Below are 22642 nucleotides of genomic sequence, written 5' to 3'. Positions count from 1 at the left end.
CTATTGTTCTAATGATAAAACTGAAGGAATGCAGAGAAATATAAATCACAATTAGCCAGACTTAATTTCCCAATGACAGCCACTGTTATTCTGCTGGATCTGTTCTAGTCTTATTTTTCCTCCCTATGCATTCTAAAATAAAATATTTGAGATTATACTACTATATACATAGATTTTTTTAAACCCTGGTTAATCAGTACATTTAGAAGTTCTACAAAAAGATAGTATCAAGAGTGGCTTGGTGGCATAAAAGATCTGTCACTAGACTCTCCGTTTAAAAAGTATAATGATTCAGAACATTAGTGCTCATGTTGCCAGAAGCGATGGGGCCTCTTCTCCCAGGCAGCGTGGGCTGGACGAGAACACCGTGGTCTGCTTGGCATCCTGTGCCCTCATGGGATTGTGGGGAAAGCCCCAAGCCCAGGTGGAGGCAGGTGCTTCCGTCTCTGGGGTCTACTCTTTAGTCCTCTCCTGGGAGGTCTCCTGGACAGAAGTGATGGATCTGGGGGGGGTTGCCCACCGTGGCCTCACAAAGCACACGCTCACCCTGTCTCCTTGTGCCTCCACTTGCTTGAGCCCCTAACAGGGATAGAATGCTGCTGGTACTGGGTGGGTGACTGACCTGGGAGTGCACCTTCTTGGCACTAAGCCATCTCCTCCAGTGGAGAAGGATGGAGGGACAGACTCCCTCTTTCATTTCACAGGTCCTCCACAGCTCTGTCATCCTCGATCTCCTCCTCTCTGCCCCCAGCTGAAGGCAGAGTGACCCCTGGCACCATCCCAGCTGATGGCGAGTGAGCACAGCAGAGCCAGGCTTTAGGGCCTCCAGATGGGCTCTTGGACTGCGGATGGTCTAAGTACCCACCTACCCAGCCCTCTGGGAGACAGAGAGCCATGAGATGCCCCAAGGAGATCACCAAGGGCCCTGCTAGCCCTGGGATCACATCCTGGTCACACCAGCTCACTTGTCTTGCAAATATTTGCCACTGCTCTGCAAATCCTGCTCTCCAGGCTCTCTGTGTGGACCTGCTGTGCTTACTCCTGCTGCCTCTGCTTCCCCCAAGACCTCCTTGCCCTCCCTTCCTGGCCCCTCCTCCTCCGTCCTAGCCTGCACCCCCTTCCTTCCTGTGTGAAGGGAAAGGTTAAGTGGAGACACGCTCACCCTGTCGGTTGCGATAGAGACGCAGCAACTTTCTCCCCTAATCAATCTGTCAGGCATGATTAGGCTGCTGTGAGTCTCAGGCCACTCAGTGCAGCCGGCCCAGCCGGCTGATAGCTTCTGGCACACCTGCACACATTTTTGTGTGTATTTGCACACACTTGCACACACAGACATGCATACACACATGTGTACACACACTTGTGCACGCATTGGATCTGAGGCCTCACTTTGTGACTGGGGAAACCTATTTAAGCAGAGAAGCCCACCCCTTGGGTGACAACCCACCACACAATTCACCCCCTAAGCATGCATGGAGTGGCTCCCATGTGACAGGTCTTCCTCCAGGAGCTGGGAAGTGTCTGCCCTCAGGGAGCATGCAGACTAGTAGGGAATGCAGACAACCACCGGAAAACAAGAAACATGTGAAGATTGTAATGTGGCCAAAGATGCTCAGGGCTTGGAGGAAGGAAAGGTGACAGCAGTCAGGGGAGAGAAGGGGGCTGGAAGGTGTTTGGGGGACTCTAAATCCCCTGTTACCACCAATAGCAGAAAGCCTGGAGGCAAGTTTCCTCGGCCACCGACCGTTGTGTGATCTTGAGCCAGTCACTTCATTTCCCTGCTCCTCGGCTTCAGCATCTGTAAAATGGGGTTATGACCACGATAAGGTGGTTCTGAGTTAATATGTGTGAAGTGCTCAGGACAGGGCCTGGTGGAGGGTAAGTGCTCAGTGAGCTTCCCTGGGATTGATCCAATCAAGGAATGGTGCTCACCAGCAGATGGTCATCTGGAGGACTCAGCATGAGCTCAGCATTAACAAGAGGTGGCACAGACTGACAGAACAGGGCGCTGAGGTTGGGGGACACAGGACGTAGAGAAGAGGCAGGCCAGACTCTGCAGTGGAGGGCCTAGAGAGGTAAGGCCTGTAGCCAAAAGCATGTCTTACCCCTTCTGATTTGGGCCAGGCTAGGCCTTCAGGCAGAATTGAATTTCATCCTCCCGAAATATATCCTGTACCCAAACCTTCTTTATAAAAACATCATGGGAAATGGCACAGTTTGGTCCATATAGCTCTTGTGGGAACCAGGGAACTGGTGGGTCCAGGGCACATTTCCATTAGCTTCTGTCCTGGAGAACCCCCTTTCCTTCTCTGCCCCACCTCTCTTACTCCCCGCCCCCAACCTCTGCCCCCACAGAGATCCCTAGATGCGGCAGAACCATTGCCAGTAACTCACTCTGTATGGACACCTATAAATAAATCAAGTGGAAAGTTACACAAACAGAATTAGGACATCCTCAGTTAACACTTGGACTCTCTGCTCCCCATCAGCCCAGGTCAAGATCCCAACCTCTCAACTCCCCAGTTCCCAGAGCTGCTCAGATTTCCTGGATCTGACATGGGATTGCCCAACCTAAAGGCTTCAGCTTCAGCTGCCCATGCTCAGGACTCATATTGGGACTGCCGGAAGGGGGATACACAGCCCCGTCCTCAGAGATCCCGTTTGAGGAGGAGATTTTATTTTACTTTATTGATTTTTAAAAAATTTTATTTAGGGGCACCTGTGTGGCTCAGTCATTAAGCGTCTATCTTTGGCTCAGGTCATGTTCCTAGGGTCCTGGCATCGAGCGGGAAGCCTGCTTCTCCCTCTCCCACTGCCCCTGCTTGTGTTCACTCTCTCACTGTTTTCTCTCTCTCAAATAAATAAATAACATCTTAAAGAAATACTTTAAAATTATTTATTTATCTATTTATTTGAGATAGAGAGAGAGCACAATGGTGGAGAGGGGCAGAGTGGGACGGAGAGAGAGTCTGAAGCAGACTCTCTGCTGAGCTCGGAGCCTGACCTGCGGCAGGATCCCAGAACCCTGAGAAAATGACCTGAGCAGAAATCAAAGGTGGGACACTTAACCAACTGAGCCACCCAGGAGCCCTACGTGGGGGAGATTTTAAACAAACAAATTGATAAACAGAAGACTAGGACATTAGAGAAGAGACTGAGCACTTCTAGAGAAGAACTTCCAGAGCTGTTAATTCCAAAGTTGTTCCGGGAATGGGGAGCAGCAAAACCAGGAATCTCATGCCTCCTAGATGGAATCCCCATCCTGAGGCTGGGAGTAGCTGCCTGGAGATCCGCACGTTCTTCATCCTTCTTTTTCACACTGAGCTTTATTCTCCCCAAAGGCTTTTCACGCCCTCTGTGTTGTTGGAGCTTTACAACTCCTTTACCATAGCTCTATGGGTTCTCTGAGGAAGGCAGACAGAGGGCATCATCCCATGGTTAAGGGAGGGGAAACTGAGGCTCTAGCCTGATATTGTGAGCAGCCTGGTCCAAAGCTGGGCCTGGAATCCTGGATCTTGGCCAGAGGTCTTCTGTGCCCATTTCCCCTCCAGTGACTCTAGTGCCTCCTCCTCGTGGTGGAAGTAGTTGCAATCCTTAGCCATTGTAGAGACTGATGCATAATGAAAATCAAGCGATTCAAGAGGGGCCTGGTGCATGCGGAGATCTCATGGTGCTGGGACTGCTACTACTTGTTATCGTGTTTATTCAGTGCTCTCCCCAAAGCAGACACTGGGACAAGGATTTGGATGCTGTTAGTTTATTCAGGAGGCAAGCCCCAGAAGCAACAGCAGGGACGTGGGGGAAGTGGGGACAGAGGTGGGGAGGGAGCCAGTTTTGGGTGTCAGTGAGCAGCTACCACGGTGGAGAAGTGGTTCTCCCTCCCACTGAGGACCTCTTGGCTCTCTGTGTATGACACGCCACCATCATGCCCGGTGCCCAGCACATTGCTCAACTCAAACCAGAAGCTAAAGAAATATCTTTTGGAATATGAAGATGCCCGTGATAACATTGTATGGCACATCTTCACTTCTGCCCGTGCCTCTCCATGCCACATGCACACGCCTCTAAGGCAGGCCCGGGACTATGTGTCCTTGAACCTGGCATGGTGTCAGGTACATGGCCAGTAGGTAAGATTCAGGTGTTGACTGAACAGAGGGGACTCCTGGAATCCAGGGCATAATAGAGCTCCATCTTGGGTGAGGAATAGAAACCCAAGTCTAGACCACTTCTGCGCCAAGGCTGGAGTGGGAGGCAGACAAGCCGCGGAGAGCTATCAGAGAAGGCTGATGAATGAAAGATTACAAGCGTCAGAGCCACCTGGAGAAAAGGCAGGAGCTAATGTGATCTTGCCTCACCAAATTGGCTGGCCTGCGGGATTTCCAACGGAGCTGGCCTCTGGCTTGGGAAGGCAGGTGTGGAGCCCATGTCGTACAGAGAAAAAATAGGAATTTTTAAGAAAGAAGGGCTGCAGAGGAGGCTTTGTGAGCAACAAATGAGGAGGCCCCACCAGAGAGTGTGCAGCTTTGGCAGCAAGAAGGAGTCTGAAATAGCAGACCGGGCAGAAGGGCCGCCACAGCGGGAAGGCGGGTGGATCTTGAGGGGCAGCAGGGCTTCTGTGGGCTCTTCGGTCTAGTGGGTGATTGAGAGGCGAAAGACCATGGGAGGTGGGGAAGGCAGCGACCAGGGGAGCAGGGAGGCCTCCTCGAATGGCCTTTCTGCAATTCCCTTTCCTGCAGCCGAGGTCAACCTTGCAACAATGGCTGACTCCCCGCAGGATGCGGTTTGAAAGGACTATCAGTAGGTCATTGCCACATGATGCTGTACGAAAAGACCACCTCGAAATTCACTTGTCTAAAACAATATGTATTTGCTTCCACATTTATTTATTTATTTGTTTGTTTGTTTTCTCAGATTTGTGGGCACTGTTCCCCTCAAGATGTGGGGTCTGTGTCTTCTCCCCTTGAATCTGAGCTCAGCTCAGAGACTGCCTGTAGTCACCTCAGAAATGGCCTATCTCTAATTTTTGTTATGCGAATCATAAATGTTGGTTTAACTAGATATTCTGCTCCTGCCCACTGAAAGCACCTTAACAGATGCCAAGGTATTTCAAGTCACATCCAAAACCAGGGAGAGAATTTTAGCCTGGGGGTCTTTCCCCCAGAGCCCCAGAGACTAGCCTCTATTGGCTAAGCTGTGGATCCAGGAGAAATAGCTCTTCTCTCTTATCATCAATCCGTAAGTGGCTCTGCCCCGCTCCATCTACTCTACCTCCATCTCCAACTAGAAGAGTCTCATGTTCTCTCTCACCATAGCTCCCATGTCTAGCCCCATGTTTAGGACCTATAGTTCCACCAGTGTCCCCTCTCCCAAACCCAGCAGTGTTGCTGATTCAGGGATTTAAGGAAGATCATGGTTCTGTGCTCCAGCCCTCAGGGAACCAACCACGGACCAGTTGGCCCTCCTGTTCTGATCTCCCTCCCCCATGTGGGCTTGGAGCCATGTGCTTCAGCTCTTACAGTAAGAAGCTTCATCCCCAGCCAAGTGGGTTTGCATGCAAAATTCACAGGGATTTGGAGAATTACTCATCACATCCCAGCATACCTTCCAGGACAGGGGTCTGGAGCAAGGAAGAAGGGAAGCACAAAGCTCTGAACCAGTGGGTTCTGCAAAGGATGCAGCCAGGGGACCCGAGTGCTGGAGAAGAGGAAACCCGTTTACAGGTGTCATCTGTTTCCCTGTGGGGTTAGTGACCCTGCTGTCCTCCCCTGTACCTTTATAACTTACTCTGTGGGGACAGGATGCTATTGCTACCTCTCTGCTTCAAGGTGCCTTTTTCTTTGTCTCCACTTCTTATTAGGCGTGTGTGTGTGTGTGTGTGTGTGTGTGTGTGTGTATGAGTCCTTGTCACCTTGTGTGTTGTTCTCTCTGTACCTGGTCCCTATTAGCCTCTTTTCCAGCCAGGTATTTGCTGACTTTCTGGGAGTCCATGTTTGTCTCTACTGGGTCTTCATAAAGGCCTTCAGTTTTGGGGGTGCCTGGGTGGCTCAGCAGTGAAGCATCTGTCTTTGGCTCAAGCCATGGTCCCAGGATCCTGGGGTGGAGCCCCACATGGGACTCCTGGCTCAGGGAGTCTGCTTCTCCCTCTCCCTCTGCCTCTCCCCACTGCTTATGCTCTATCTCTCTCTTAGTCATATAAATAAAAATCTTTAATTTAAAAAAAAAAGGCCTTCAGTTTTTAAACTTGGATACTGCTTAGGTCTAGGAGTGATACACGGCTGTGCATGGCATTGGGAGGTGGATGACATTTTCTTCTCACAACTGATAAGTACTTCTGATCCTCTGTCCATAGTGGGACACAGGTTCCCTTCTCTCCCAGAGCCATGGTTTTCAGCTGAAATTGTGCAATGCCATTTTCCTTAACTTCGACAAATGGAATATATTTGCTTTTGGGCTGCATGAAGACTCGAGGAAAATTATGCATTGAAGGTCACTAAAGGGAACAACCAGGCTTTGACCCCAGGCTCTCCCCAGCCCCAGGGGCCAGGTCTGGGGCAATTTTAAGGTCTCTAGCCACCATCCATGCTTCCTCCAGAGAAGGTAAATGAGGAAGGACTCACCTCATCAGACATCTGCTCTATCGGCTGATTGGCAGACATCCCCCACAATCGTTTGCCCCACTCCCCTATCTGGGAGCCGAGCTGTCATATTCTTAACCATCCCGATGACTAATGTTGGAACAAAATCTTCAGCGAACTCAGAGGGGGCAGGAAACTTTTGAGCTTGGCCCCCTGCCCCATTCCGTGCTAGGGGGGTGGCATTTTCTCCAGGCAGAATAACTCTGCAACATCTGCATCCTGGCTTTCCTTGGCAACCTTTCTGCTTGCTTAATGGAGCTAGAATGTTCCAGTTAAACCCGTGGGGTTCCAGGCTCTCTACCTGGGTACAGTCCCTGACACCTGGACTTGGGCGGGGAACTGCAGAAGGCATGCGTCCCCCGGCTGGCAGAGCAAATCCAGAACTAGAGGTGTTTGGGGTTTGGCCTGAGGTGCTAAGAAGTTAGGAACGTCAATGGCTGAGAGAAAGATCTCGGGCATAAGGGATAGCAGGCACACCCCCCTCCCCCACAATTGTTCTTTACCCCACCCCTTTTCCCATGCGGGAGAGTTGGAAAAGGACCAGTGAGGAAGCCTGGCTTATAAAATCAGTGTGTGCTCCCTTCTCTTACTTGACCTTCAGCAGAGGCACTGTTTGACTCTATGGAGCCCAGAGATTTCCAGGTCTCAGGGGACCTCTCTAGGGTCATCAGCCAAAATTACTCTGTCTTGACATACAGTACTCCTGGACATGGGGTGGGGATAGGGGACAAAGCTGTGGCTGTAACAGGTTCTAGAGGTCCATAATGGCACCTGCTGAATGTCAGAACAAGGAAGAGCATTGGCTCTTTTTTCTGACTTGCTCATGTTACCCTGGGGAAACTGAGGCCTAAAGAAAAAAGCAGCAACACCACTGCAGATCCAGACAGACTCACACAAGCAAGTTTACAGAGGAATGAGTCTTCTGAGCTGACTGCCTCTGACTCCAAACCTCCACCCTCAAAATCCAGGATTCTCTGGCCTGGCTGTGTGTTCAAACTTCAAAATACACATACCAGGGCTGAAGCCCAGACTAACTGAATCAGAATCTCTGAAGGTAGAGTCAGGGTATTGGTTTTTTTTTTTTTTTTTTTTTTTTTTACAGATTCTATTTGTTTATTTGGTGGTGGGGGCTCTAGAGAGCATGGGTGGTAGAAGGGGCAGAGGGAGAAGCAGACTCCCCGCGAGCGCAAAGCCCAGCAAAAGGGGCCAATCCCAGAGCCCCGAATCATGACTGGAGCCGAAGTCAGACCCTGGACTGACTGAGCCACTTGGGCGCCCCTAGTGTTTTTTTTTTTTTTTAAGTCTATTTATTGAATAACATCCTTCTAGAAAAGTCTACAGATCCTAAATTACACATTTAATGAACATTCACAAACTGAAGACATTCATGCAACTAGCCCCTGACTTAAGAAACAGAGCATTGCCCTCCACTAGGAGCCCTCCTTGTGTGCCCTCTCGGTCTCCCCCTAAAGTTGACCAATATCCCCACTTCTGACGTCTGAGATTGGTTTTGCCCTTTTGTGAATGTCATACAAATGGAACGAAAAAAATACGTATTTTCTTGCACGTATGGCCTCATTCATGAGCATTTTGTTTGTGGGAGGCATCCCGGCAACTGCCTGTCATTACATTTGTTCATCTCATTGTCTCCAGAATCTCATTGTGTGAACGAGCCACCTCTGTCGGTTCTCTGACTGATGAGCATATGAATCATTTCTGCTCACTGTGACCAAGCGTGCTATGAACACTTTTGTGTGTGTGTTTGGACGGTATGTGCCTGCCTTTCTGTGGGTACACACCTAGGGAAGTGCTGGGTCAGGAGGCACACGGACGTTTAGTTGCGATAGGGCCAAGTAGTTTTCTGGTGTGATTGTACCATTTATACTCCCACCGGCAGTGTGTGAGAATTCTGGCGTCTCTACATCCAGCTAGGGCTTGGTATTGTCGCTACTTTTTCACTTTCGGCAGCCTGTAGGGCGTGCGGGGGAATCCCGCTGTGGTTTATTCTGCATCTCCCTGATGGCTAGTGAAGCTGAGTACCTGGACGTGTTTATTGTCCACTTAGGTAACCTCTTTTGTAAAGTGCTTGGTAAAAGTTTTTCTCCAGACATCTGTATTTTTTTTTAAAGCTCCCCTGGTGATACTAATACATAACTGGGGTTGAGAATTTCTGTGTCTTAGCCATTAGGGTAGGAAGCTTTTGGCTTTGGGAGACAGAATTGGTGAACTTTGTGTGTGTGTGTGTGTGTGTGTGTGTGTGTGTGTATGTATGTATGTAGGTGTAGAAAAGGTACCTATAAGGAGCCATAACTCTGGAGGCTGGGAGCAGCTGAGCTGGACCCTTCCGAAAGGCACACTTGCCAAGAGAAGGTAAGAAACTCCCACCCAAGGGAGAAGCAAGGACCACATCACAAGCACAGAAACACGCTGTGACAGTGGCTGGAGCAGCAGGTGACCAAAGCACCACAAAGCTGACCCCAGGAGCTGCTGGCTGTCCCAGATGGCTCCCACTGATTTAACACCCTCTGAATTAAGGGGCTTGTGGCAGGCTCGGCCCCGTTGGAGCCGTCTTTATTAGGAAAAAAATAAAGGAAGGTCACCAAGCCACATAAACCAGAAAAAGTGACATCAGATATCGACTGTAAGAGAGGGGGATTAATGATGGTTTGTTGACAGGAAGTCAGGAGCTGGCCCCAGCTGCGCCCCCCCCCCAAGTGGGGACCTGGAGGCAAACATTTCATTTTGAAGTCTGCCAGCATAGCCCAGATAATCAGATTTCTCTGGGAGGACAAGGCAAAAGCATCAATAAAAAAGGGCAGATTGATCCTCCCAGCCTCCCAAGCTTAGTAGGTATGGGCTCGGCTTGCTGTCCAATCAGAGCAGGACACTGTCACCGTCACCTTCACTGTCTCTGGTGTCCCCTCAGGTTGTTCAGCACAGTGGGTGGGGTGATATCTCACAGACCCCTGCCCCTCTTGGCTCCCATGGGAGCCTGATGATCCCACCCCAGCCAACAGCTCCTTGAGGCCATCTGTCTATGCCCTGGGCTCTCCATGGCCCTCACACTGGACCTGCTTGGGCTTGATTATCCCATGAGCTGTAACAAACATGCTCCACAGAGTGAGGACCCATCAAGGGACAAATTCCAGACTAGGCAGCAGTTGTCAGTTCATAGATGAATCCCAGGACCCAGTGTTGGAGGCACCTAAGGGCTCCCTGGCCCAGGACATCTTTCTTTAGACTTCCTAAATGATCTTCCCCGCAAGTTTTACTCTGTAACCAACCTGCAGAGAAATGTTGACATTTGTTTGACCATGTTGAAAGCAGTGGTTGATTGTTTTTCTAGCTGGAAATGTTTCTAGAAGGATTATCTAGTCCTTCCCTCTCATTGTACATCATCGTCAGGACGATCCTTTTTATGGAGAACTTGCTATGTGCCAGGGACTGCCCTAAGTGTGCTCCACACTTGAGTGTATTTTATCTCACAACAATCCTATGACACAGGTGCTCTTGCCATGGCTCTTCTAACTGAGGCACAGAGAGGGGATGTGATTTATCCATGGCCACACAGCCGCAGTATATAAAGAGATAAAGACTTAGAAAAGGACAATAATATTGTCCTCATAATTTACTGAGTGCATACATTAATGGCAGAGGCTTTATGTATTTTATTTTTAAGTCTTATAAAACCCCGTTAGAGTGGTGTATTACTTTGCTAGGGCTGTCACAAGAAAATATCACAAACTGGGTGGCTTGAACAAGAGAAATGTATTGTTTCGTGGTTCTTGGAGTCCAGATGTCCAAGCTGAAGGTATCAGCAGGGCCACACTTCCTCTGAAGGCACTAGAGAAGGGTTTGGTCTGGGACCCACCCCCAGCTTCTGGCAGCTCCTGGGCTCATGGCAGCAAGATACAAATCTTCATATGACATTCTTTCTATGAATCGCTGTGCTCAAATTCCCCCTTTTATAAGGACACTGGTCATATTGGATTAGAGGTCCATCCTAATGACCTCATGTTAACTTGATTGCATCTGTAAAGACTTCAGTTCTAAATATGGCCATATTCACAGTACCAGGGGCTAGGACTTCAACATTTTCCTGGTGCACCTCCATGCAGTCATAGCAGGTGGGCATTTTCCTTTGTTGCCAATGAGAAAAGGAAGACTGAGAAGAGAAGTGGCTGGGCCCAGGTAGCAGAGCTGGTCTGGGGAGATGCCTACACCCACACCCAAGGCTTCGCATAGGGCTCACCTGGCAAGTTTTCAAAAGCACTGCTCCCTGCTCCACTTGAAGAGATTTGTTGATCCCCAGGTGAGTGTATGTGTAGCCAAGGTTGAGGTCATCAGAGTTCAAGCCAGGGCAGCCTACCCCACTGGTGTTGCCTGTGTCTTGGGCCGGGGGGAGTCAGAGCTGCCCAGATGACAGCCTGCTGGCTCCACCATCACTGCCCTCCCCTGAGTGCCTTTCTGCATAATTCTTCCATTAGCCTGCTCCCTGGGGACACCTTTAGCTCATGTCTACCATCCTTAACCTCCCTTTGCTTTCCAGGTGGGTACTTGGTTCTGCAGTTTAAATGGAAGCTCAGCACCTTTCCTGCTTTTCCAGGGAGCTGAGGCATTGCTTGCTTACTCATTTCAATGATCTCTTAAGACTTATCAGGATATAAGCACAGAAACACAGGATTAGTGTAGAGAGACAGTTGTGTAGCAAAGATGCCAAGTAGGCAGCATCACACCAACCGGGGGATGCCCATTGCTAGCAGAATGGTGGTTCCTGTCTCACAGGAATGCAGGGAGTTATTCCCCCTCCTGAAGACTGTCACTAAGGAGTCAACAAGTTTAAGGTCCAGGCCAGTCTGGACCATAGCACAAACTAGAGTTGTAAAGAGCTTTTTACCTGTGCAGAGCCCTCCAACATTCATCCCTTTGTGTGGAAGGTCTATAAGGCAAATCTTGCAAACCTTGCTCTTTAGATAGACGGTTTAGAGATTTTACATGACTTACTTTCATCACAGGTGGTATTTGTGGAGACAGGGCAAGACCTGGGATTCCTTCTCCAGTGCTCTTTCTGGTTATCTCTTATGCAAAATACCAGGTTTCAAAAATATGTGTATGTATATAGACATACCTAGACCTAGACCTACATATATATATGCCATCTTGTTCTATAAGAGAATCTGGAAGGCCTTACAAAAACACATATACTATAAGAGGATAAAATAAATTAGGAAGCACAAATAAAAGGAAAAAGGGGTGAAGGAGGCAAAACCAGGGAGGAAGGTTTTGGCTTAAAGATATCCTCTCAGGGGGCACCTGGGTGGCTCAGTGGGTTAAGCCTCTGCCTTCAGCTCAGGTCATGATCCTGGGGTCCTGGGATCGAGCCCCACATCGGGCTCTCTGCTCAGCGGGGAGCTTGCTCCCCCCACTGCCTGCCTCTCTGCCTACTTGTGATCTCTCTCTCTCCATCAAATAAATAAATAAAATCTTTAAAAAAAAAAAAGATATCCTCTCGGGCCTGGCTTCCCATGAAACAGAGTCTGAGGATGTTAGCACCAGGAAGTTAATTAGCGGTACTCTTGGGACCTACACTTGTGGCAAGGAAGGACAAGCGGCAGGACTGGGCAGGAGTAGAAGCTGGGCCATGATTCAATCACTATAACAGGAAGTGGAATGAAAATGGATTTGGGGCCAAGCCAAGCCATTTCACTCCCACCTGGATCAGTCTTTGGATGTGGGCTACTAAGGGGAGTGGTGTGACCTTGGGTAAGGTAGCTCTCTTCAGCCAGGGGCAGAATTGTCAAAATGGAGCAAATAAATATAGGAGATGCCCAGTGAAATTCACATTTCAGATTACCAGTAAATCCTGTTTAGTGTAAGTACGTCCCAAATATCATATGGAATATACTTACACTTTTTTTTCTTTGAAAGGATTTGTTGTTCATCTGAAATTCTAATTTAACTGAGTGTCCTAAATTTTATCTAGACACCCTAGGGAAGAATTCATTTGTGAGCAGCCAGTCAGCAACACTGAGCAGCTGGAGGAATGGGTACCTGAGTCCTGAAGGAGGGATCTATTCAACACAACGTTGCATTTACTATGGGTGCTATACATTTACAATGATAGAGCCCAAGGTCAAGTCTCAGTTTCCTGACAGACAAAGAACAATACATTTTAACTTTAGCAGTAGCTTAACATTTTCCAAATCTTGGAAAATTTTGCTCAAGAGAAATGCAGATTGCTTTGGTCATGAAACTTCAAGAAATTTCTCCTTGGGCTTTGTCAGAGTGGGAATAAGGTGATGTACTGGATGGTTATTCTTACTCCAAGAGGTGGTGGTCTGGCTAATGTTCCATCTTGTGAAGGGCAAGGCTTTATTTATGCACATATTTGTTCAGCACATATTTATGATGCCCCTGCTGAGACCCAGCACTAAGCTGGAAGCCAGACATTTGGTGGTGAATGAAGCAAATATTACTCCTGGCCTCACAGAGATGAAGGTCTACCCACGTGGGATCTAATGCCTCAGTCAGGATGGCAACTAGGTCTCAACTGAAATACTAATCTGTTGAGATATATATATATATATATATATATATATATATATATATATATTGCTGATTGGACCTCTGAGGTAGGAAGGTTTCCCTATCAGTCAGAATTCAGGTTAGACCACTGTAACAAAGAGGCCCCAAAATATAGTGGCTTAAATAAGACAGAAAGTGTATTTTACAGTGGGTCATCTGGGGCAGGTGAGACGGCCTTGTGTCCCTTAAGGCTGCCAAGGATTCAAATTTCTATGTCAGTGCTCCAAGATGACAGCTCACCAATACCCTGCCTGCATTTCAGCCAGAGGAGGGCAAGGGGAGCACATGCCTCGTCACCGTAGAAGCATAACCAGAAAGTTGCACACATCATTTTTCTTCCCTTTCATTGGGCTGATGTTAGTTACACAGCCACACCTTCCTGTGGAAGAGGTTGGGAATCGATGTGCTTGTCTCAGAAGCCATCTGTCCAGCTAAAGAGTGGGGAATCTATTTTAATAACAGATTAGTAAAAGGAGGAGAGAGTGGCTACTGGGGATCACTAGCAGTCTTACCCACAGATTCTGAGAGGAAAGAAGTGCTGGGACCACATGATGTCTGTCATGGATATAGGATATGGAATTAAGGCGCTTGCAGCACCTGCAACTCACAGTGCTGAGGCTTTCTGGCTCCAGATTTTTGACAAATCCTCTGATATTCTACCCAAGTACTTTCTAAGACAGCCAGAAGATAAGTGAGGATCACAGGTCAGATTCTGATGACTGGGGTGAGGAAGAAAGGGTCAGGAAGAGCGTACCTCCATTTTTGGAGCTCTGACTATTCATTAGATTCACTTTGGCTGGATTGTATGGAGCACTGGGTTTGGTGAAAAAGTAATGATACTGTTATGCTGAAAATAAATAAATGGAAAAAAAAGAAGATTCACTTTGGCTGGTCATCAGATCTCAAGATGAGGCTGGCATAGGAAACAGAGGCCATACAAGAGAAAGGGAACTGGCATTTAAAAAAAGATTGCATGTACCAAGCAAGTGCTTTTTATACTTTTACATAGTTACATAATACTCACAGAGCTCAAATTTTGTTTTTGTTTTTAATCCCATGGTCTAGACAAGGAAACCAGGAGTAAAAATCAGAGTCAAATTTGAAATAGCAACAACCTTGACTTAATTGATATTAATAGAATACTACCTCCAACAACTGTAGAATGCACATTCTTTTCGAGGGTTCCTGGTATGCTGCATGGGATGGAAATGTTCTGGTCCATAAAACAAGTCTCAATAAATTTAAAAGGATGGGACATATAAAGGGTATGCTTTTTGGCCACTATAAAACCAAATTAGGAATAAATAACAATGAAATATACACATAACTACAAAGATTTAGAAATTGAGCATTTTTCTAAAGGATCATCAATTAAAGAAGAAATCACAGAAGAATTACAAAATACTTCTAAATGAGTGATAGTAAAAAATGCACCATATTAAAATCTGTGGGACATTGCTAAAGCAGTGCTTAGAGGGTAATTTATGGCTTTAAACATCTACATTATAAAAAAAGACGTGTCTGAAATCAATTATTTAAGGTTCCACCTAAGAATCTAAAAAACAGGGTCACTTGGGTGGTGCAGTTGGTTGAATGTCTGACCTTGGTTTCAGCTCAGGTCTGACCTCAGGGTGGTAAGATTGAGCCCAGCCTCATCTCCACGTTCAGTGCGGAGTTGGCTTGGGTTTTCTCTCTCCCTCTTCCTCTGTTCCTCCCTTCCTCCCTCTCTAAAATAAATAAAATAATTTTAAAAAGAAGCTGGAAAACAGAGCAAAGCAAACACAGGGTAAATAGAATGAAAAGAATAAAGATAAAAGCAGAAGTCAGTGAGGTAAAAAACAGACGACAAAAAAATCATCTGCCAAAAGCTACAACGAAACTTCTGGCTAGATTCACTAAGGAAAAAAAAAAAAGAGAGAGAATGAAAAAATACAAAATATAACTAATCTCAGGAATGAAGTGAGAACGTCACTGTAGATCTTAAAATATTAAAAAGATAATAAGGAAATATGAATAACTTTGTTCCAATAAACTTACTAATTTAAATTAAGTGGAATAATTTCTTAAAAGAATCAAATTGCACAGCTGATTCAAGAATAAATAGAAAATATTAATTGTTCTATGTCTAAGAAATCTAAAGAAATCGAATTTGTAATTAAAACTTTCGCACAAAGAAAATTTCAGGCTCAGGTGATTTCACTAGTAAACTCTATCAAGCATTTAAGAATGAAGTAATACCAATTCTACTCAAACTCTTCAAAGGACTGTAATGTACCCCCACCCCATGCCCTGATCCATATGTGGAAACCCTAAGCTCTAATACTGGTATTTGGTATTTGGGGTGGGACATTTGGGAGGTAATTAGGTTTAGATGAGGTCATGAGGGTGGGGTCCCATGATGGGATTAGTGTCCTTATAATGATAGAAATAGATCCTCCCTCTCTCTTTCTTTCTCTCTCTCTCTCTTTCTCTCTTTCTCTCTCTCTGCCATGCGAAGACACAGAGGGGCAGTAACCATCTACAAGCTAGGAAGAAAGTTCACATCAGAACCCGACCCATGCTGACACCTTGATTTTGGACTTCCAGTCTTCAGAAGTGTGAGAAAATGAATTTATGTTATTTGAGCCACCCAGTCTATGATGTTTTATTATAGTAGACTGAGCTGATTAATATAAACTTTTCCATAAAGCAAAGAAGGTGAGAAAACTTTCTAATGCATTTTATGAGGTCACCATTACCCTAATACCAAAACCAGAAAAAGACAATACGAAAAAAAAAAAAGTGTAATGGACCAATATCCCTCATGAATCTAGATTTCTTACCTCCCACCAAAAAAAAAAAAAAAGTCTTTAACAAAATATTAGCAGAATGAGTACAGCAATGCATACATATTTATGTGACATCATGACTAAGTAAGGTTTATTCCAGTAATGCCAGATTGGTTTAACATTCAAAAATCAATCAATGTAATTCTCTATAGAAGCAGAATAAAGGGGGGAAAAAAATGACCACATCAGCAGATGCAGACAAAGCATTTGACATAAATGCAACACCCAATTACATTAAAAACTCTTAGCAAATTGAAAATAGAGGAGAACTTCCTCAATTTGATTAAAAATGTCTACAAAAATCTTATAGCAAACATTATACTTAATACTTAAAGATTTAATGCTTTCTCTCTTGTCAAGAAATATGAAGAATCTGAATTTTACTCTACTTGCAAGCTAACAAGTTAGCCTACCACAGTCTTACGGATATTGTATTAGTTGGCTGTGGCTGCCATTAACTAAATACCACCAAATGGGGCTTAAACAGCAGAAATTTTATTTTTTCCCAGTTCTGGTGGCTGAAATTCCAAGGTCAGGTTTCAATCAACGCTAACTTCAGGTGAAAGCTCCCTTACAGGCTTCTGACCATACTTGGACCTCATGTGGCCTTTCTTCTGAGTGTAACAGAGAGAGAGAGAATGAGAAAGAGAAAGAGAGAGAGAGAGAGAGAGAGAGAGAATGAGATGGGGGAAGGGAGAGAGGAAGGGAGAATGAGAGAGAGAATGAGAGAGGGTTGGGGGGAGAGAGAGAAACAAGCTCTCTGGTTTCTCTTCATATAAAGACACTAATCTTATAGGGTCAAGGCCCCATCTTTATGATCTCACTCAACCCTAGTCATCTCCTTATAGGTCCTATTTCTAAATGTATTGGGGTTAGTCACATTAAGGTTTAGTGCTTCAACATATGAATTTGGAGGGGATTCCATTCAATCCACAGCAGATGCTGACAGGTGACAGGAGACCTCTGGGTCAGAAACAAAGAGCTTAATTGCTCACTGCACAGCAGGTAGCATAAGTCTCATGTTCTTATCATTGTCCCCCAGGTTCTATTGGGCCTAAATGAATACTTTGCACAAACTAGTTTGTGTCACAGATGAGGAATGCTAAGCTTAGGGAACTCCGATCTTTTGTAAGGGGTTGCATGCAAATCCTCCCAGCCTTTGTCCTGGAAGGACTATCCTAGACAGGTAACAAATCCTTCTTCTTTTAGCAGAGAGAGACACTATCTCTGTCTTCCTAGGCTGTTTACTTACAAATACTCTTGAAAAAAATAGAATAGAGGGGTGCCTGGGTGGCTCAGTGGGTTAAAGCCTCTGCCTTCAGCTCAGGTCATGATCCCAGGGTCCTGGGGTCAAGCCCCACATCAGGCTCTCTGCTCAGTGGGAAGCCTGCTTCCTCCTCTCTCTCTGCCTGCCTCTCTGCCTACTTGTGCTCTCTGTCAAATAAATAAAATCTTAAACAAAATTTAAAAAAATAAAAAATAGACTAGAATAAAAAATAGTCCAGAACTCCTGTCTCTTCTTACAGAAGAGAAATCTCTTGCACAAATGTGTGCGATCCATGGAGAATTATTGTCCAATAGTCCTAACAGAGCGAACACAGGAAGGACACCCATCTCGCCACTTTAATTCAATGGCATACTAGACATGATGGCCAGGGAGGATTCCAAGAAAGGCATATAGATTGAAAAGAAAGAAATAATACTGTATTTGTAGATGATCTGGCTGTTTACGTAGAAAACCCTCAAGAATTCAGATTTATACTACAAAACAACTACTAGAATTATTAAGTCACTTTAGAAAGATCACAAAATAAAAGGTCAAATACTAAAGACAACTAGATTTCTATACACCAATAAAAAGTTCTTAATCTCCTACTTAAATAGCAAACGAGTCATAAAGCACTTAGGAACACATTTGAGAAAATAAATGCAAAGCTGAAAGATATGAAACACATTGAGAAGAAGTAAGGAAGATCTAAATAACTGGAATGATATTCCATGTTCATGAATTGGAAGACTTAAAATTGGTATAATATCAAGTCTCTCCAAATTAGATTTTCCCCCTTACATTCAATGCAATCCCAATCATAATCTCAATAGATTTTTTTTAAAAAGTACAGATATGCTAATTTTAAATTTTATATTGAAATGCAAAGGATTTAGAATATATAAGGCAATCCTTTTAAAAAGAACAAAGTTGGAGGGCTTATACTGTTTGTCTCCAAGACTTTTTATAAAAGCTATATTAATCCAAACAGTATAGATTGACATAAAGATCAGTTAATAGGTCAATGGGATAACATAGAGAGCGTCAAAATGGACCCATATACCTATAAACATTTGATTTTCACCAAAGGCACCAAATCAATGTAGAAAAGGAAAAAGAAGGAGAAAAGGAAAGTCTTTTCAACAAGTAGCACTGAAAGAACTGGATATTAACATGGAAAAAATTAATCTCAGCCCTTGCTTTACACACACACAAAAATTAATTTGATATGGATCATAAACTATAAAGCTGCCAGAAGAAACTAGGAAAGTATCTTTGTGACTTAGGAATAGATAGCAAGGGTTTCCTAGATAGGATTAAGAAAGACAATAACCATAAAATAATATGTTGTCAAATCAGACTTCATAAAAATTAAAAACTTCTGCTCATCAAAAAACACTATTGAGGAAGAACCAAGAAAGCCACAGATCGGGGGAAATGTTTGCAAAACATATATCTAACAAAGAACTAGTGTCCGGAATGTATACATCATTCCGGTAACTTAATAATAAAAAGACGAACAACTCAATAAAAATAGGCAAAGATTTGAACAGACGCTTCACAAAGAAAGATAAATGGATGGCCAATAATCACATAAAAATGCTCAATATCGTAGTCATCAGGAAAATGTAATTAAAACTACACTAATACACCGCTGCATACCCATTTGAATGCCCTTAGTTAAAATGACTGACAGCACCATTGTTGGTAAGATGTGGAAAGGAACTGGAGTTCACATACATTACTGACGGGAGTGTAAAATGGTACAATTACTGTGGAGCATTTTGGCAGGTGTTTTGATTTAATAAAACTAAACATACGTCTAACCTGTGACCCAGTTAAGTTCATTCCTAGATATTTACCCTTATGAAACAGGATCATATGTCCATAGGAAGTGTTGTTCATATCAGCTTTATTCATAATTGCTCAGAACTGAAAGCAGCCTAGGTGTCCATCAGCAGGAGAATGGGTAATCAAACTGTGATATATTCATTCAATGAGCTACTACTCAGCCATCAAAAGGAATGATTTACTGATTCACCCAGCATGGAGAATGTTCAGAAGCTAAGTGAAAGCACCCTTATGCAGAAGAGTATGTACTATATGCTTATGCTTCCATTTACATAAAATCTGGCAAATGATGTTATGGTGAAAAAAATCAGAACAGTGCCTGTGTTGCAGAATTGACTGGAAGAGACGGGAGGGAACTTTCTGGAGCTTTGGCAGTGTTCTAGGGCTTTGGGTCACACAAGCACGTGTATTTGTCCAAACCCATCAAATGATATATTTAAGGTTGATTAATTCACTGTATGTAAATTTCACCTAAAAAAGAAACTGTAAAACAAGCATCAAACTCTAGTTAATGACATGTATACTGAAGTATTTAAAGATGAATTACCCTAATGTCTGTAATGTGTTTTCAAATGCATCAAAAATAAGAATTATTAATGGATAGATAGATAATAGATAGATGACAAAGCAAATGTTCCAAAATGTTGATTGTAGAATATCAGTGATAAATATATGGTGTTCATTGATAAATTCTTTTCCCTTCTCAGTATATTTGATGCTTTTCATTTAAAAAATGTGGGGAGGGGGCGCCTGGGTGACTCAGTTGGTCAAGCATCTGCCTTCGGCTCAGGTCATGATCCCTAGGTCCTGGGATTGAGTCCCACACCATCATTGGGCTCAGGGGGGAGTCTGCTTCTCCCTCTCCTCTGCCCCTCTGCTCTGCTTGTGTGCTCACACACACACACTCTCTCTCTGTCTGAAATAAAATAAAAATGTGGGAAGAATATGAACAAAATATTATTGAAAAGTATTTGCATACACCCCCAAATTTATGGGGATTAAAATGTTTTCTTATAATGATATATGCTAGGATGTTTAGCTTTTAAGCAACAGATTTGCAGCAAAAGGCTGCCCCAAAGAACAGAGATGACATGCATTAATTAAGGAACTTTCATATAAACGTATAACCTCAAGGCTAATCTTTTGGTTTTTAGTATGATATTCTGCCTTCATCAAAGTCATTAGCGGGAATGAGAATGTGATTATGTCTCCACACGTCTGTTTGCATTTCACAGCTGCTGGTGAGGCTCAGTCAACACTCTCACGTGCTAATAATTGTAATCAACCCATTTGTTCATTTAAGACAAACAGACGATTACTCTGTGAGGAAGAAATACCTTGAGTCCTAATTTGTTAATTATTAGTTCTTATGAACATTATCTGGTTATACTGTTTCTCTCCCCAAACATATAGAACCTTGAAGCTACTATTTTTTTCCTTCCTGGAGGATTGGTCTGGGGAGTTTTTTCTACTCCCCATCTAGTTTGTAAATACCCAATTAAAAGAAATATGCAGTGGTTATTTTACACACATGTACATACACACACACATGATAATGGAAGAGGAGGAGGAATTTCATTTTAGTATAAATAATATATTTATATTGTAATAAGAGTCACAATATGCAGGCTAGAGCCATGCCAGGTGGTGAAAAGGATGCCCAATCACATTTGAGGGCTGATGCACCCATTCTGCTGTGTACAGGCCCTGTCTGCAGGAGCTCTGTTCGTCTATGTGAAAGGTCCTGTTTAGGAGATACATATCCTTCACTAACTTGGGAAACTGGAATAGGACTCCTTTTTCAAAGATGTACATGCGTCTCACCTGAAAGGAAAATAAAGACTAATAGAAGCTCATTGAAACTCCTCCTTTTGTTAGACTTCATGGAAGAGGAGAGCTCCAAGATCAGCTGAGAATGACAAGAAAACATAAAAACCAACAGAGAGAGGAAGAGGTTACTCCGGGAGGCTATGCGTGAACAAGAGTGCAAGGAAAGGACATACAGAGGCTGACTGCCATGCACATGGGGAGAGATGGCTCACCTTCCCACACAGCAGCTCACTGAAAACTCCCAATCCCATGACATCCCTCATCATAGTTGGGTCTTCACTTTGAGGTCCTCTGGGATGAACAGTGGGAAACCTTGATAAAGCTGTAAGGTCATTGTCACAGGTTCCAGCATCCTGGTCAGAGCACCTCCTTCCCTAGAAGACAGTCAGCTTCCTCTTGTTTCTAACACACCTCTCATGGGTGCTCTACAAGCGATCGTTGCTTGGTTTCAGCCTTTGTAGACTGTGGCCATGGGGATGTTATCTACTCATTGATTTCTCTAGCATGCCCCCCTTTAACCTCTATGCTAAGACAAATGTTAAACGGGAAACTTCTCCTCCAGGAGATGCTTAAAGCATAAGAAGGAGGATGGGAACGAGGAGACAGGGACCCATAACAGGTGAGGCAAGGCCATTCTCCATGGTAACTAACTCATCCTTTTTTTGTCTGAGACTTTGCCAGTTTTAGCACTGGAAATCCCACATCCAGGGAACCTCCCTCCCCAACCTTTGTCCTGGGCAAAATGAGATAGTTGGTCACCCATAGGTCTCCTGTGCCCTCCAGAAGATAGGTGGGACATTACTGATCTCCTACCAACCTGGGAGATCCCAGATTAAGCAGGAGTGGTAGAGCTGAAGTTTTACCCAGGAGTACCAGAGCCCTGTCTCTAGCTTAGGGCTGCTTCTTCCCCTTCCCTCTGTCTGTTTTCACCCCAAGTTTGTTCTGGAAACTGAGGAAGGGATGGTGATAAGCATTGCCTTCTCTCTCCAGCCCTGCAGTGGAGGGATCTGAGAAGTCACAGAGCCACCTGAGTTTGGGACACTCTGCATTCTGGGCAGTTGTTCAGAGAAGGGGACCTTCCCATTCTGGCCATCCTCAAAGATCATCCCTAACTGCTAGGCAGCCAACCTCACAGCTCCTCAGGGTCCCTGGCAGGAGTGCGACAGTCATGTTAGCCTCATGTTAGGCCTGTCTCTCTGGCTTCTACTCTGACCACTGCAGCAGCTTGGACACGTGCTGCAAGGCACCATGGATCAGGTGGCTGGCATGCAGGAGCAGGGCATGACACTCTCTGAGATGCACTGGTGGGTGGGGCCCCTTCCCCTTTATTTCATGGCCTCCATCACCTCTTCCACCCAACTCCAGACACTCAGCATCTTCCTGGTACGAGGCAGTGCGTGACATTGACCCAGTGTCCCAGGCTTTCCCTGTGCCAGCGATACCATCTGGAAAATGGATTTGTAACCTAATAATAGTGGGCTCCAGAAATGAGCTCACTGATGGGAAATTTGGGCTATAGGAGTTGGGATGTTAAGCTGTGTAAGTGGCCCAGAGCCACTGTCTTCGCTGATGGTTATGGGCAGGTTTACAAATCACATTTGGTTACAGGTGTTCCTCCAACTGACCTCCCCGTAATGGGGCACCCA

Source organism: Neovison vison, chromosome 1 (genome assembly GCF_020171115.1).
Source record: "Neovison vison isolate M4711 chromosome 1, ASM_NN_V1, whole genome shotgun sequence".
In the NCBI taxonomy this organism is placed as follows: Eukaryota; Metazoa; Chordata; class Mammalia; order Carnivora; family Mustelidae; genus Neogale; species Neogale vison.
Note: the sequence above shows the minus strand (reverse complement) of the source record.